Source organism: Perognathus longimembris, chromosome 2 (genome assembly GCF_023159225.1).
Source record: "Perognathus longimembris pacificus isolate PPM17 chromosome 2, ASM2315922v1, whole genome shotgun sequence".
Classification (NCBI taxonomy): domain Eukaryota; kingdom Metazoa; phylum Chordata; class Mammalia; order Rodentia; family Heteromyidae; genus Perognathus; species Perognathus longimembris.
Genome location: NC_063162.1, coordinates 122,538,307 through 122,556,811, shown reverse-complemented (window position 1 = coordinate 122,556,811; position 18,505 = coordinate 122,538,307).

Here is an 18,505-nt window from a genome sequence, read left to right as displayed (position 1 = left end):
TAGTTTTAATAGGTATACTTCAAATGATTGAAGTCATCTGTATCCGCAACAAACTTTAAATCTTGCATGCTTGATGATTGCCTTCAGCCATTGACACTCAGCTACAGACCAAGTTATTGATAAAAATTGGTATTTTTTTTTCTTTTACTTTCTCTACCAAGCAAGTTCAGTTTTACTTTGCTTTATTTTGGAAGAAGCAAGGAAGAATTCTCCCCATACTTTTTCCTTGTTCTTGTACATTTTTATTTTCTTTTATACTTTAAATTTTATTGTAAAGGTCATGTGCAGAAGGGTTAGTTACAAAAATCAGGTAATTGAGTACATTTCTTTCTTCTTTTTTTTTTTTTTTTTTTTTTTTTTGGCTAGTCCTGGGCCTTGGACTCAGGGCCTGAGCACCTTCCCTGGCTTCTTCCTGCTCAAGGCTAGCACTCTGCCACCTGAGCCACAGCGCCCCTTCTGGCCGTTTTCCATATATGTGGTGCTGAGGAATCGAACAGAAAGCTTCATGTGTAGGAGGCAAGCACTCTTGCCACTAGGCCATATTCCCAGCCGAGTACATTTCTTTTTGAACAGTGTTACCCCATTCCTCATTTTCTCCCACTTTTTCCACTCCTGACCCTCCTCTCCACAAAGTGTAAGTTCACTTCCAACATAATATCTAGTGAGGATCACTGATGAATTGGTTCAGCCTTGTCCCATCATTTCTGTGCTCCCTCTTCCCCTCCCCAAATCAGATAAACTTACATACAAGACAAAGGGTACAGAAATTAAAAACAGTGACAAAAGGGAACAAACCAAATGAAAAATAAAGCAAAGGAAAAAAATAACTGCAAACAGTACAATAAAGACCTCTTTTTTCCATTTCTTGGAGTTCATTTTGAAAAGCATCATTTTATATAGTCATATGCACACAGCTGTTGAAATACTGTGATCCTCTCCTAAGAATATCCTCCTTTGTTCTCATTATGAGAATTACTAGAGTGATATTTAATTATGTCCAAGTGTAATTTTTATATCTTACTATCCATTGGATTAACTTGTCATTGGATTAACTTGTAGATTTATAGACATTTTATTTATAGCAACTAGAACATTTTAAAAATTTTAACAGGTTTATTAGTTTTATATATTGATCAAGTTCAGTAACTCAGATTTATACAATGTTATATAACATGTAAAATATGTGTAGCCAATAAAATATTTTCCTGCAGACTATAACAGATGATGAGGAGTAGGATCAGTAACCAATATTTGGCTTAAGTAAAAGGGGAGGAGAGTGTAAAACAGTGAAGAGGAATTAGAGCCTGACCAATTCCATATAGATTGAGCAAATGTAAAAAGCTTGTTTAAACACTTAGTAATATTGATCTTCCCCCAAGGGTTCTTTGTAGTTTACTTAATTAGTAAATTTTTCTTTGTTGATTACCTAATTAGTATCTCCAACAGATATTTTTCTAATACCTTAAAAGTTTACTTGGGCAGCTCTAATCTCTGCTCGTTTGAGTAAATGCCTACCTATCATGCCTGCTCTACCTACTTAATGTCTACCCGCCTCATTTATGTCTACCTATCTAATGTTTGAACTGAAAAGCAAAAGATCTTTCAGTCTTTTGGCTATTTGGTTTATATAAAAATGCAGAAAATTTCTAATACCATTTTGTAATCTAAAAAATCAGCAAATATATAAAGATGCAGTTTTAATATATTTTGGATGACACAAAGAAGCTATTATAACCAGTTTGTGGTATTAAATACTTTATGTCAGGAAAGCTCAGAATGATGGAGGAAAATATAGATATTATTAACTGTAGCTTATAAAAAGAGAACAAATGTGAATTAGGAAAATTTTTATTAAGATGAACTTTAAATTTTATAACTGTTTGCATTTTTAAGATGTTGCTCATATATAGAGAGGAATACAAAAGAAGAAAAGAAATGGGAGGAAAAGCAAGAAGAGTTAGAAGATAGGAAGAACATAGCAAAGACGGAAAGAATTTCCAGTAATCACCATCACTACTGCTTTTTGAATGAAATGTTACTATACACTGACTGTATACTAAACTGGTAGTTTCCTCTTTTCCTCAAATACATGGTGCCTTAAAGTATGCACCAGCATTCTTATCCTTGAGAAGGCAAAAGAAGGCCAAGAAAGAAGGTGATTTGGGGTGTTCCTGAGTCAGATACAAAACTAAGCATTCTCTGTATCTTATCTCTGTTTTCTGCTATTCCTTTACTCCTCTCTTATATGGAACATAAAAAATTCTTTGAAAAATAAAATTTAATTAACAATAACAACAGATGCTGCTGGGGATGTGGACCAAAGGGAACCCTACTATACTGTTGGTGGGAGTGTAAACTTATTCAACTACTCTGGAAAGTAGTGTGGAGGTTCCTCAAAAGGCTAAGCATAAAGCTTCCGTATGACACAGCAACCCCACTTTTGGGCATTTACCCAAAGGATTACAAACTAGACCACACTAAAGCTACCAGCACAACTATGTTCATTGCAGCACAGTTTACCATTGTTAAAATATGGGAAAAAAAACCCAGATGTCCCCCAGTAGATAAATTGATTTTAAAAATGTGGTACATACACACAATGGAATTCTATGATTCTATCAGAAATAATGATATTACCCCATTTGTAAAAAAAATGGAAATACTTGGAAAAAAATCATATAAATGAAGTGATCCAGACACAAAGAAACATAGATACTATGATTTCTCTCCTTGGAATAATTAGTACATGACTGTGATAGTCCTAGCAGAAGATCACAATAGCTCAGTGGCTATGTACATATGGACACATAAGATGATGCTAAGTGAAATGAACTCCTAGTTATGGAAGTAAGTGGTTTATCATTGTTGTTTTTTTGTAACATACCATGTGAAATGATGCCTCTTTTTTGTTTGTGTACTACGTCTTAATGCCAAGAAAGAGCAATTGTTATTCCAACATTTGACTGATTGTTTAATCTAATTAACCTGTATATTATCTAGCAGTAATTCCAGCTTTTCAGAGGCAAGTCCAAGTTTTCTATTCTGTTTTGACTCCAGAACAAATGCTGGGATATTTAATAATTAAATAACTAGTTGATAAACCAGACACAAATCTTTTGGGGGAAGACGGTTAAAGGTACTAAGTGACATAGATATTAAAATCCATGAATTTAACAAACTATAAATACTAATTGAGTTATACAGAAAGCATATATATGAAGCCTTTTAGTCAGATACGGTTTCCATAAAGCATGTCCTTAGGATAGTTAATAAGGAGGATCTGAAGAAGAGAGGAAGGTGTTTTATATAGAAGTAGTCCATATAGGGCTGGGAATATACCCTAGTGGCAAGAGTGCCACTAGGCACTCTTTAGTCCATATATAGTCCATATAAAAACATGTTCAAAAGTGAAATAGCATGAAAATAGTAAGCAAGTTCACAGATATTGGAGATTGAATATAGTATGGTTTGTTTTTGTTTTTTGACAGTCCTGGGGCTTGAACTCAGGGCCTGAGCACTGTCCCTGCCTTATTTTAGCTCAAGGCTAGCACTCTACCACTTGAGCCACAGTGCCACTTCTGGCTTTTTCTTTCTTTCTTTTTTCTTATTTATTGTCAAAGTGATATACAGAGAGGTTACAGGTTCATAGGTTAGGCCTTGGGTACATTTCTAGTACTGTTTGTTACCTCCTCCCTCATTCCCCACTCTCTCTCCCCATTTCCTTCTCCCACTATGAGTTGTTCAGTTGGTTTACACCAAATGGTTTTGTAAGTATTGCTTTTTTGAGTCATTTCTCTTTTTATCCTTTGTCTCTCGAATTTGATATTCCCTTTCACTTCCTTAGTTCTAATACCAGTATATACAGTATCCAGTGTACTCAGACGAGATACAGTGATAGTGCAGGTACAACCACAGGAAGAGGATACAATAGGATCATCAACAATAGAAGCTACGGTTTCACATGGCATGTTGAAAGTAATTACAACAGTGATAGAACAGTCGTTTCCATAACATGGAGTTCATTTCACTTGTGATCCTCTGGTGTGACTAGTCTAAACCTGTGCTAGTAATTCCCTATGAGGGAGACCATAGAGTCCATGTTTCTTTGGGTCTGGCTCACTTCACTTAGTATAATGTTTCCAAGTCCTTCCATTTCCTTACGAATGGGGCAATGTCATTCTTTCTAATAGAGGCATATGTGGTGCTGAGAAATTTGAACCCAGGGCTTCATGTATATGAGGTGAGCATTTTACCAATAGCCCATATTCCCAGCCTGAGATTGAATATAGAAAAGTCAGGGCAAAGCAGAGAGAGAAATGAATTACTAAGAATCACTCATGAAGCATGAAGTTTATGTATTTTAATCAGATTATAAGAAATTTTAAAAAATATTTTATTATATGGACTGATACTTTTTTATTTTTGGCCAGTCCTGGGGCTTGGACTCAGGGCCTGAGCACTGTCCTGGGCTTCTTCTTTTTTTTATTTTTCTTTTTTTGCTCAAGTCTAACACTCTTCCACTTGAGCCACAGCTCCACTTCTGAGCATTTTCTGTATATGTGGTGCTGGGGAATTGAACCCAGGGCTTCATGTATAGGAGACAAGCACTCTTGCCACTAGGCCATATCCCCAGCCTGGACTGATACTTTTCGTGTCTGCCTACTTTTCATCTTTTATTTTAAAAGACAATCATATTTCATGAATAGGCTAAAACAATCTACATTCTTCAGTGTTAAATAATTCTGTGTAACCAAAAATACGATACTATAACTATTACTACTGCTCATCCATTCAATTTATAAGAAAGCATCTCAGAATTGATCAATAGAGTCTCAAATTGAGAAAGTAACTTAGCTCAGCAATATTTAGATTTTTCTTTGGATTGTAGTTCTTTTATATAAGTATGTTGGAATCTAGATCTTCAGGATTTGAAGGGGAAAAGAGACTTTTAAAAGAAAAGAGACTTTTAATCAATTACCAGGAAAATCAAGCTAAATATGTTTTATTTTGTATGATCAAATATTACTAAATAAATATGTTTTACCAAAATCTGTTCAAAAATAAAGCAAGCATGAAAAATTCAATTGTTTGAGAAAATTAATACGCAGGGATTTAAAAAATTAATGTAGCACATTGTTTGCTTATGTCTGCTCACAAAATCATCCCCAATACTGCATTGTATGAAATCCAAGTATCTGTAGATAAAAATACCTTTCTAGTGTTCAATTTGCAAGTGCATATAAGCTTTCTGGATACTAACAAAGTGGACACTTAGATATAAAATGTCCTAGAATAAACTTGAATGACATTACCCTAGTTTGTAAGCAGGCAATTTAATAAAATCCATGACTAGGTAGTCTAGTTGTTTATAACGCAAATTTGATAAGCCAGTCTTCTGAGTTTACAATTTCAGTCACTGTAGGCTCACTAATGAAATGAAAACAAAACTGACTATATATTTAATTGCTGTTAGAGCTGGCATCACCTGACTTGATTGTTAACTATATCTTCAGCACTGGACATTGAAAACTTAAAAGTTTGTAAAGCAGTTGTTAATGTACAAAAGAAAGACAATTGGATGTCAACAGCATCATCCCTTCCAGATTCACTAATTTCTTTGTACTCCCATGTGTTCTCTTTGATGTTTGAAACTTTAGTCACTAGATAATTTCAATGGTTCATAATAAACTAGAAATTCCCTTCTATCCTATGCTACATTATTTCCTTAAAATGAGCAAACATAGATGTTTCCTAGAGATGTTAGAAGGAGAAAACTGTATAAATCAGAGTGTGATTTCTAATATTCCATCATACTCATGATTGTTTTCAGGGAAAATATACTTTGTTTATTGCAGAGATCTTACTGATAGCATGAATGATACCATTAGGAGAATACTAAGGAAAGTATGTCTGCCTATAGAGCATGATCCAGTTCATGCTTTATCTAAAAGGATTTTGCTCTTTCATCTAACCTATGTCGCAGAATAACACTGTGCAAATGGAAAATTATTTGGGGGAAGATATTCATTCTTTGCTCTTTAGTAAGTGTGCATCTAGGTCTTGCTTAAGTGTCTGATCAAATATAATTTCCTCAGTGGTATAAGCTTCCAATGATTTCAAATGCTCTTTATAGTATTAATCTCTTTTTAACTATGTTTGATTAGACTTAGCTTTCTAACTATAAGCAAATATAGTTTAGTCAACACTATATAAACAATCATGATCCCGATCTATCTATTTATGAGAATGTTCACTGTTTTTCTTTGAAAACAAATGAAAAGTATCTAGGTTCTTATAGGGGTTTAATGCTTTTATAAGATCACAAACCACTTTTTTTAATCAAATTGAATTAATCTTAGTGCATGCTGATGGAATCTACTGTAAATTTATTTTTGCACCTCAAACTGATTAATTAATAATATTTTCCTGAGGCTGGGGATATGGCTTAGTGGCAAGAGCACTTGCCTCTTATACTTGAAGCCCTGGGTTCAATTCCCCAGTACCACATATACAGAAAATGGCCAGAAGTGGCGCTGTGACTCAAGTGGCAGAGTGCTAGCCTTGAGCAAAAAGAAGCCAGGGACAGTGCTCAGGCCTTGAGTCCAAGGCCCAGGACTGGCAAAAAATAAAAAAATTAAAAAAATAAATAATAATAATATTTTCCTAAACTAAATCTGGCTTTAGCAGTGCCTCAGACAACTCAGGCTGCTCATACAAATTTGGATAGGTTATTCTGAAGATTAAATAGTCATTCAATGATACTTATAAAAGCATGGCAAAGCATTGTTGATTCCGGACCATTACGATAAGTATCATTGTTTATTCCGGACCATTACAATAGATACAGGGATCATTGCAATGAAGCATCACCACAAGAAAGCAAGATTGGACTCAACTCTCAATCTTTTGTGAGCAAATGTGAATTTATGGTATCTGCACAAGAGGAAACATGAGGAATAGTAAATGGAAACTATACAGAGGAAACATCATGGGAAAGGTCAAGGGAATTGTGTCTAAGCAGACCTCACAGGATTACTTGTTCAGAAAGGCTAGAAGTGGGGCCTCTCTACTGTTCTTGACTACTTAGACAGTTATTTTCTCATCTTAGAGGAGGAGTTCAGGATAAATGAATTGTAATATGGGTTGTTGGAGGGGCCCTCTTTCTGACTTGCAGATAGGCCTCTTCTTATTATATGTGCACATGTCCTTGTTTCATGTGAGTGAACTGAGAGGGAATGCAAGCATTTTGTCCTTTACTTGAGAACACACTAAATATGTCATGGGCTCCACCTTCAAGATTTCATTTAAATTTAATTCCGAAAGACTCAGCTCCAAAAACCCATTATATTGGGGCTCAAAATTCAAAATGGAATTTGAGGGGGCACAGATATTCTGTTCATAATACTCAGGATAGAATTCATTACTATTATTTTTAATAGATTTTTGTACATAATCTCTGTGAAGTAGAGAATTACTAAAACTAGATGATTTTGTCAATATAAAAAATTAATTTTAGGATTTTGTAGTTTGTTATTTCATAGGACACAGCTTAACGTATCTGGATAGTAAGAAGCAAGAAAATATAGGAAGTCTCTAAAGATTGAATATGTTAAGAAATATCTGATAGAAGAGAAGTTGTACTTGGGGGTTAAATGTATATTTCTCTTGAATGAAGGATACATTTTCTTTTAGGCAAGTGTTTATGAAATTGTCTTACAACCATTTCCTCCCATAAAATATGTGCAAGGATTACATTGATCTTAGACATTTCCTTAATTATTTTATGTAAAAAAGCTTTGAAATTAGCTTACGTAAATAAAGTTTGGGAAGTTTAAAACTTAGTAAAGTTAGCAACTGTTTTTCTTTAAGTGTTTATGCAAAGCCACACTAAAGTACAACTATATTCATTGCAGCATTATTTACCATAGATAAAATATGGAACCAATCCAGATGCCCCTCAGATGAATGGATCATGAAAATGGAATTGTATGCTTCTACCATAGAAATGGAAAAGATTTGGAAAAAAAAAATGTGTTAAGTGAAGTAAGCCAGACCTCCAGAAAAACATAGGATCTATGATTTTATCATTTGTAATAATTAGTATATATGTAGGGAATTCTAGCAGAAGATCACAATAGCTTAGTAGCTATGTACATTTGACTATATAAAATGATGTTAATTGAAATAAACTCTATGATACAGAAACAAGAGGTTTTTGTATTTTGTTTGTTTTTTAATGTACTGTGTAACATTATTTCTTTTTTCTTGCATTTTTCCCCTTTGATTTATCCCTTGTCACTGTTTTTGATTTTGGTACTCTGATGCACAAGGAGGTTGATTAGCTGTGCTAAATTTTGGATAGCAATAGGAAACATCTTCAATGTTTTCTCTCACTCGAGAAATAATGTAGAATTCCAAATAAGATCTGAGCCAAATGTTCTAAAATTTTGTTCCTTCTAGTCAAATAATGAGCTGGTAAGTTTACTTTGAATTTGTAGTCCATTCACACCAGTACATGTCACATGAAACAATGACTGCTAACCTAAGTTCAAAGTCAAAGATATCTGCCAAATCTGTGCTTTTTTTTCTGCGAATTATTTATTTCACCAATTTATGTTTCTGAATTTCAGCCATTTTCATATTATATAAGAACTTAGTCTTGATTCATATGTTACCTATTCCTCTCAAAATGTTCCCCTAAAGCATCCCATATCATTTCTCATGTCTTTGATCAGTACAAAAATGATACATTTCTAGTGATATTTGTGCAAATAGAAACCAATCTACTGTTTAATGATTTGGAGATTTAGATATTAAATCAGCTATCAAATTCATTCTATATTTTAACAATCTGAACACTATAGTTAAAAACTGAGGAATATTTTATTGAATTCAGGATAATAAAATTTTTCTAATATAATAGATTATAATAGAAGAAATGATGCCTTGTAACAGATCTTCTAAAGCTGAGTCTAGCATTCAATAGACATTCTCTTTTCTCTTGTTTCGATAATACTGACTCTCTCAAAAAATTCTAACCATACATCTCATAATGTTAACTTAAGAAAAGGGGTTCAAAAGTATAATCAGAACTACTACATCCAAGAGCAATTTGTCTGAATAGAATGCAGAAGGACAAATTGGAAGTCATGCAATTTTCGAGCTATTTCACACTTTGCAAGAGGTTGAAATGAAGATGCCATGAGGCCTGCAGCCATCATCGTTCTAGTAGAAAATGATCGACTCTGGTTTTCTCACTGGAATCTTTTCCTCAGTTTATTCAATTAGTCATTTAAGCTATTTTTAGTAAATTTTTAGGAGATGAACTATCAGAGCATCCATAACTGGGGTGACCAAGTCAGGAACCAACCAATCAGTGCAATGCTGACTCCAAAACTATGCTATATTTAGCTTATAAGCTCTCTATATTTCTAATTTTTCATTTATGAAAGGAAGAGAAGATGCTATCTAATGATTCTCTAGCCTTTAATGTTCAATTCAATTTTATTCTAAATATTAATGGTGACATACGACCTACCTATTTGTAGAAAGAAACTTGCACATTTGCCCCGTTCTGTAGCAAGTCTGTTTTTGCTTTGCGCTCTACTAGATGCCAAGAATGTGTAGTTTTCTCTGTCTTTTTATATCTCCTGTAGATAGCAGGCATTTTAAGCATCAAAGATTGCAAAATCTCCACACTGGGAAACACTTTCAAAACAATTTAGCCATTTTGAAATGTAAATTTGATAAGCAAAAGCACTACTGACACAGTTACTGTACTCCTAGGTAAACATTAAGCAGGTGCAAATGGGTTCATTTTGTGATAAGGAGCAGCACCTGTTGGAAAGCTGCATTTGGAAGTAGTCTGATAGTGAATTCCAGGATATCTGAAATAAGAACATATTGAATTGCAAAGAGAGAGCTGAAGTGCTATCAATCCACTGATGCACATCTGTAATCATGTGTTCAAGTCTGTATAACCTAAGGAGTTCCTGCTATTTTTGTTTACTGATGTCTTTCCTCAAGTATTGCTAGAAATTGCCAGAATTTTCTTGCTATGCATGTTCTCTGTTGAGGTAATATCCTTACATTATACAGAAAAACACAGCATGATCTGAGAGTCTAGGAATCCCTACAGATAAGTAGTTCTGTATTAATTATATTTTTCTTTGTCTTTTTGTTTTATTTTAAGAAAGGTCATAACTTAGTAGTCCATAAGAATATTATTTATTTATTTTAAATTAATATGAAGGGATGTTTGGAGAGGTTATGGTTACATAAATCAGGTAATAAACACATTTATTAACAGTATCACCTGTTCCCCCACTTCCTCCCGGTTTTCCCTTCCAAACCCCTCCACCACAGGTTGTATAGATTGGTTTCAGCAAAGTGCCTAGTGCAGACTAATCTTCAATTGGCAATCCTACTGCCTCAGCCTCTCAAGTGCTAGAATGACAATTTACAGTACAACTGTATTTATTTATCATTTTTGACAATAGGCCTGAGTTCCTCATAAGTTAATAGACTTTTAAGCACTGACTTTAAACCAAGTATTAAAATTCACATTTATTTTAATTTACATTGTTTAGGGACTGAACATCCACTTATAGGCTATTGTTTAACACTATTCTTGACATTTCCCAGTATCCCTTTAGAGAGTGTCTATAATCCTCTAGGTGTTTTTTCAGACTAAGACAAAATGAATAGAATTTAAAGCAAATCTTTGTTAAAATTTTTGTGAAAGACAGTAGCCTTTGTTAAGTGCTCAACATTAAAAATTCTTTACTCCATTAAAATGATCTGATTACATCAATTTTAAAAACTCATTTTTCTGGTATCATGCCACTATGCAGTTAGCTGTTATTGTTTTCTTATTTTTATTAGGAACAAAATAATTTTTTAAAAACAGAATAATTTTAGCAAAGAAAATCATCAATATAAGATCATAAATTTGTATAGTTAACTTCAATTGAGATAATTTATGTTTAGCTATGACATAGCACTGATTATCTCCATAGGGTTTTGGCTGGTAATAAACAGAGTATATTAGAAAAGAGGACTTAGCTACAACATTAACCTAGCAAGGTAAATCTAGAAATGTCTTCAGAGTTATAATCCAATATTACCATTTTATGAATAAGAAACTGTTTTGGGAGGATTCTAAAAAAATTAATATTCTTTCTTCTATTCTGCTTCATTCTGCTACATTATATTCTGATTTCTATCAATCAGATATTAGAAACACATTGACTTATTAAATTTGTTTATAGAATGCAAGGGGATGAAAAAAGACACAGAGCTGATTGATTACCGCTTCTGACAACAACAAAACAATGGCAAGCATAGTTTAAATATGGAATATTTTGGTAGACTCATCCCCCAATGGTAAACATAGAAGATAATAAAGGGCTATTTGGATGGGTCCAGAAGTCGAATGACTCTACATAAAGCAAGAGAATGCTCCCTTCTATAATCTTCCCTACCTTTGAGCACAACAGTTTTTTAAAGTTAAAGAGAAGGTTTGGGCTCCAGGGGAATATTGTCTCTATGTATTTTTTGTCACTTAATGTTTTAGCTTAATACATCAGACTTTTTAGGTACCTCCTTATATAGCACAGCCCGAGGTCCATGCTTGCTTGTCATACTGTCACCCATGTTTGACATTTACTTTGCCATACATATCTTACCTATTGGAAAATTAACTTTTAGTCCATTATTTCCCTTTTTCCTTTTCTTCTTTCTTTTCCTTTCTTTCTTTCCTTCTCCTTTTTTGTCCTCCTCCTTCTCCTCATCCTCTTCTCCTCTCTCCCTCTCTCCTCTCTCTCTCTCTCTCTCTCTCTCTCTCTCTCTCTCTCTCTCTCTTTCTGTATTGTGATTGCAATAAGGGCCTTATTCTCACTAGATAGGTGCACTACTAATTGAGCCTTCTTCCTAGTTTGTGTGTGTGTGTGTGTGTGTGTGTGTGTGTGTGTGTGTGAGTCCTCTGAATTATTTTATTAGCAAAGTGAAATAACTAGCAGTTTCTATTTTTCTGACTCAAGATTGCAACACAATGATTATGAAACAATATGATGATTTCAGGAAATGGTTTCAGTGTTATTTCTGTAGTAGTTGAATATTTTTTTTAAAGATAGATGCATACTTATGCCTATGGCAAGAAAGACTATCTTTTGAGCCTCCTAGCCTGATTTAGAGGGTTAATATCATGAAATTGTGATGAGTTGCAAACATAGTCTGGCTGAATCATGAGGACAGATTATTACTGAGACTAAGAGTTTCAAAATTAAAAAATAAATAACAATGCCATATACCATTTTTATGTCATTCGCACCCCTTTTGTTTCCTAATTCAACCTCTCCTTTATTCTCTATAAATAGAAGACTCCCTTCATAATGTACGCTTTAAATATATCCCAAGTCATATGTTCTAACAGGAACATTAAAAAAGCACTTCTTTCATGAATATACATTAAGGTAGAGCACAGGGCTCATTCCCACTCACTTGGCTTCCAGTATTCATTGTCTGATAGAATATTGAATTATTTTCTTCAAGGTTTCCCATTTAAAAATCAATGTTCTGCTAGACTGAGTGGACTGACAGTGGTGTAATGCCTGGTAGGCCAACAGCACATGGCCTCAGAATTGGATTCCAAGGCCAGCAACGAAAGGAAAGTAAGGGGAAAACGGTAATATATGTTTCATTTACACTCTTGATGAGTTTTATACATTTTTCTGGGAAAGGAAAAAATATAGCTTAAACCCAAGAGAATATTAATTCAAATAAAAGGATTAGAATTATCTCTTAATTGCTTTTAGGGATGGATGAACTAGGACCTATTTTGCATTTATTGAATATCTCAAATATTTCCCTAAATATTTGGAACTTTTTTTTTTAAAAAAAAAAAAAAGCCTTTTCAGCTACCTGTTCTATATATCTTACACAGTTAATGGTAAAGTCAAGTAAAGTATTTTAATTTGATTTGCAACTAAGAAAACATTTGGCTTTATGATTTCTCCTCTTAGTTTTGGAGGTTTTCTGTGTTGTGTTTCTTTTTTTAAACAATGTCTTCCAGAAGCTTTATGTATAACAAAATAGCCTTTATTTTAGGAAGTCAATAATAGCTTTTGCTATATGAATGACATATCATACTTGCAATGTTTATATTATTTTAGACATAATCAATTGGTTTGAATTAATGGAAGGCAGTCTTTCCAAATCTATGCTCGTTGTTCCAATAATAATGAAATAAAAACTTAAGTTTTAACTTAATTAATTTCATTTTTCATGTCAATATTTTTGAAAAGCATTATTTTAATCACATTTTCCTACTTTTAAAGTATAAACAAGATTTTAAAAATGTGTATATATTCGATTTAAATTTTGTCTATGTTGGATTTAATGAAACAGCAAGTTTATGTAAAGTAATAATCCTGATTGTAGTTGACTTTTATATTTTAATTTACATGTGTGCAGACCACAAATTTTAGTTCTCTAAACATAATCAGTAATGTGGGTTTTCAAATGGCTGAAAATCTTGCTTGTTATCCTAAAACAAACAAAATTTTGCCATTATTTCTTTTACTTTTCATATTTATTTGCAGAATATAATTATTGATCAAAATAATTTTATTTTATTAATGGAAATAAAATTTTAGCCCAAAAGAATCACTCCACCTACTAATATAGCAATCCAGAGTATATTAGGGCTTCCCAACTGCCGACATTTACTTTGTAAATTTCTACAGAAGATATTTGTTCCAGACCATCTCAACGGCAAAAGAATGGTTCAGTTTTTACTAATCTTCTCCCTATATACCTTGAATTATTTTATATAATCTGATTTTTTTCAGAAGGAAAATATGTTTCATTTTAAAAACATTTCATGTTTGAGGACATTAGAATTCTAGAGTGAATGAAACTGTAATTGGTTAATATTTTCTATTGGGATGATTTTACATCAGCCCCACTACAAAGGAACTCATTGAAGTCAGGATAATTTTACCAATGCACTTAGTTAAGACAGGTATCTTCTACCCCTTGAACCTAGTAAACTCAGAGCTGCTATGAATGGACACTACCATAAAATTTTGAAAATTCATTTCTGAAATGATCTTATGATCACACTAGAAATAATGTGCATGCAACTAAAGCAACTTATTTTTAAAACAGATTTAACGACAAGGTGTGGGGAACTAAAGTTGGTTAACAGAATACTTCTAATTTTCTTTTTAATATATATATTTCCTCAATCAATATTATATTTCATGTGTTTTGACCCTTAACTTTGTTTTTCTACACAAGTTCTATTTACCATAATCCATAGAATTTGTTCAATTTGCTCTTAAGAAATTTATATTTTAAAATCTATTCAGTGCTTTGGCAATATGATCGCTTTGCTCTAATTTTTAAAAGTTCAGACTGGCCCGCCATGACATCTATAGTAAAACTAAAGTTTTGATGATAAGCAATGATTTGTTTACAACTGCTGAAAACATAGAAAACTTAAGAGCTTCAATGTTTCTTCTAATGTTGTCCACTAAAAGAGGACCATAAAAATGCTAGAATTTCACCTTGGTATATTAATTCTCCTTTTTTAATTTTTAAAATAAAACCTACCCTATTCACACACATTTGTGAAGACAGAGGCTTAGATTTTTGTTTTTTATGACAATTCCTTTGTGATTCTTTTACATTTTAATTTTGGGATATTTTCTGAGTTCATTTCCAGTTCCTAAATGTAATCATGATATCGCTGGATGTTTATTTGTCCATACACAGTTCAAGACAGGGTCGATGAAACTTGGAACTGCTGAAAACACTTACTAATCTTCAGTTGCTATATGCTGCTGGGGATAACTGTCTCCTTACATCCCTTTCCCACTCAACTCAGGGAAAATGAAAATTGGCAGAAACAATTTCAAGAAAGAAAGTGGAAAAATGAACAGTGGAGTGGCAAACATATACCCACTTTTAATACATTAACCCTCTAGTACATTGTTAGCTTCTATTTTAATGGTATTTCAAATGTGTAGCATGTACTCACTCAAGTAACAAAACAGAAAGCACATAAAATACCTTACATAGGATGATAAAAGCTGTTTGGGATAGTTCATTATGTACAGACTGTATGTGCATGAGGTAATTCTCAAAACTACAGTGATAAGTGGTCAAATTAATGACCACAAATAGAACTGAAATACAGTTTAAAACCACAAAAACTTGAAATCTATAAAGCACTTTGTTTTATCAAGATTTTTATCAATAACATGGTCAAAGTGATTGTAGTGTAACAGATAATATAATCAATAATATAATAGATAAGTTTTGTCACAGTGGGCATTTCACTTTAACTCTCATGGACAGATCTAGGTGCAAAGAAATTTTGGACAGTGCTAAATTTTCTCATGTTTTGACATTTAATGTCCAAGATATTTCTTCTAGTAAAATCTTAGAGGTTGTCCAGTAGCAATTATATGGGTAATCTATTGTTATTTAAATTTAGGAAAATTTACTCATTTTTCTGGATATCCTATGCTCATTACATGAAAAATAAATGATGACTATCCTAGATTCCTTTTCATCAAGGCCATGTGGCTTGAACTTCAGGCCTGGATGCAGTCCACGAGCTTTTTTTTGTGCAAGGTTAGTGTTCTGCAACTTTGAGCCACAGTTCCCATTCCTGTATTCTGGTGTCACATGGGTCTCAGAGACTTTCCTATCCTGTCCTGCTCTGAACTGTGATCCTCAGATCTCAGCCTCTTGTGTAGCGAAGATTACAGGCATGAGTCACCAACTTCTGGCCACATTCATTTTTATATTTTCCATAATGATTTCACTTTCCAGTGTTTTGCAGCTGACTGAATTCACTTGTGTGTTTCAGTTGCCTAGCTTTCCAGACTTCTGTGACTGTGGAAAAGATTTTTCTTTGTTAAAGTCCTTAATTTTGAAGTTGAGCTAAGTTTGGTGCACCACTTGGAAGCTGGTATAAGACTGGATTCAATTCCTATGTAGCTTAAAGATGACAGGTTGAGACAAAGAACCACCCAATCATGTATGTTTTGCAACAACTTTTTAGCCAAAATGAAATGAAAATTTTAGGTTAATATACCTACCTGTACATGTGGACACACATACACTCCTCACTGCAACCATGTACACACAAAGTATATAGACAAGCTAACACATGTATTTATGTATCTGTACACACATGCACACACACACACACCACACACACACACCTCTCAGTACTATGAGGGAGAATTAAAATAATGTGAAATAAATGATTGGTCATGATAATCTTAGAAAATACAATAAACTAGTCAGGCTTTCATTTCTGAAGACATGCACTGTGAATCTGAAGTTTTGAGTACGTATTGAAGCAAGGGTGTTCAGTTTAACAGTCAAATGAACATTGTACTCAGCAATGTGATAAGCTGACATGATTGACATGGTGAAGAGTTCTTCATAAAGTTTCAAATGAGGTAAAATACAGCTTTTGTTTTTTTTATATGTGGTTGTAAAATTACATGTTCAAATGTGAGTAAAACTATGCAAACACTGATTTATACAGATAGGAAACAGGGGAGTAGTATCAGTTTAAAATTGCGTTTTACAGCTTATAAATCTAGGTTATCTGGGGAGAACTGAGAAAGTCAAATGACATCTGGCAAAATGCTTTCCTTCTGAAACAAATGTTCATGATAGCCGATAGTACTGGTCTTTGGATTTTGAGTTGTTCAATTACCAAGAGTTGGGCAAGTTAAGCTGTATCGCCTCCAAGTGCACTCAAATTATTGAGGAGTAGTTGGCAGAAAATGGAGACAGTGGGAATTGCTGAAAGTGATTATACTTTTTCTTATTTTGCGTTATTATATATTATATGCATTTACTGGTCTCCAATGCTACAGATTACTATGGAGATTGTCAGTCACTCTGCTTTTGTTTGGAATATTCAATGCTAAAACTCAATTCGAATGTATTGTAATCCTCTATGAAAACGTATGCCCTTCCTAAAAGCTGAGGTGTTGTGGGAGGTGCTTATACCAATAGGACTCTAACCTTATGGACAGGATAACTTATTATAAAAGGGGTTCAAAGTGGGATTTTGCCTTCCATTCATCTACCAGACAGGCACAGAGCATTAGTTCCTTCCAGAAAAAGTATTTAATGTTTGATTTTTTTCCTCTTCATCATTGGGCCTGTATGTAGTTAAGGCTAGCTTTGAACTTGTAAACACCTTTGTTCAGCCTCCTGGGTCTGGGGATTACAGAGATACATCACCAAACTGTCAGAAGAAGTAACATTTGAGGCAACATTTTGGTAAAATACTGGCTTTCACCAGACACCACATGGTACCTGGATCATGGATTGATCAGCTCCCAGAACACTGAAAAGCAAATTTCTGTTGTGGATAAATCATCTACTTTATTGTATTTCATTATAGCAGCATGGGTAGATTATGATTTATTAATTTACTTATTTTTGTGGTGCTGAGGTCATAGTAAAGCATACATTCTAAGCCACTGCTCTATCTACCACTATACTACATTTTTAGTCCTAGACATCTTATTTACAGTTTTCTATTTTATGTAATAAAACCCTAGTTAAAGTTACATGCCATTCAGTCACATATTTCTATTACCAGACAAATTATCTTGGATACTACCCAGAACTCTACCAATACCTAGCTGCCCTGAAACTCTCTCATGAATATTTGACTATAATTAAAACACATAAGGTTACTGTAAACCTATTTTTTAATAATTATTATCAAACCATTTTATGAATTCCTAGCCCAAGAATACATATACAACATATAAAATCTTTTAAATAAGTAAATAATATATGAAATAAAATAATTAAATATTTAAATAGGCTTTTAAATAATATAGGATGTATTTGCATACTTCATTCCTTTAGTTTGTAGCCCTAAAATGGGACCAGTTTGTTCCTATAAACAGATGTAGAAGGTTAATAAAATTAAATTTTTCTTATAAGTCCCTGAAAGTGGAGCATTTTCTTTCTTTTATGCCTAATAAGAGAATTATAGATCATAATTCCTGGCAATAATTATTTTGTAATTACTTCCTAGTGATGAATAATTACCACTTCTGTTCTATAGACATTGAGAAATCAGTCACTTTTTAACATTGTTGCATCCTTCTATGAAAAATATCATGAAATATATTATACCCTGTGTTTCTTTCATCTTTCCCTAACTGTCATCTCCGTTGTCAGTTTTCCTCTGGGATGGTGTTTTAAGATGTTTTGCAGGGCATCATAGTAGTCAGGCTTTACACCAAGTGTCTAAATCATTCTGTCTGAACACAGGGCAAATTGGGTTACATTACAATGACAGCATATTCATTTGCAAGTCCCCTGACACAGTCATCTCAACAACTTAGCTTTAGCATTTACAGTCAGCTCCCAGCTGTACAGGGAAATTCAATGGCCTCATTGTTGTGTCTGAACTGAACTGTGTCATGCAGGAGGAGAGCCAGAGTCA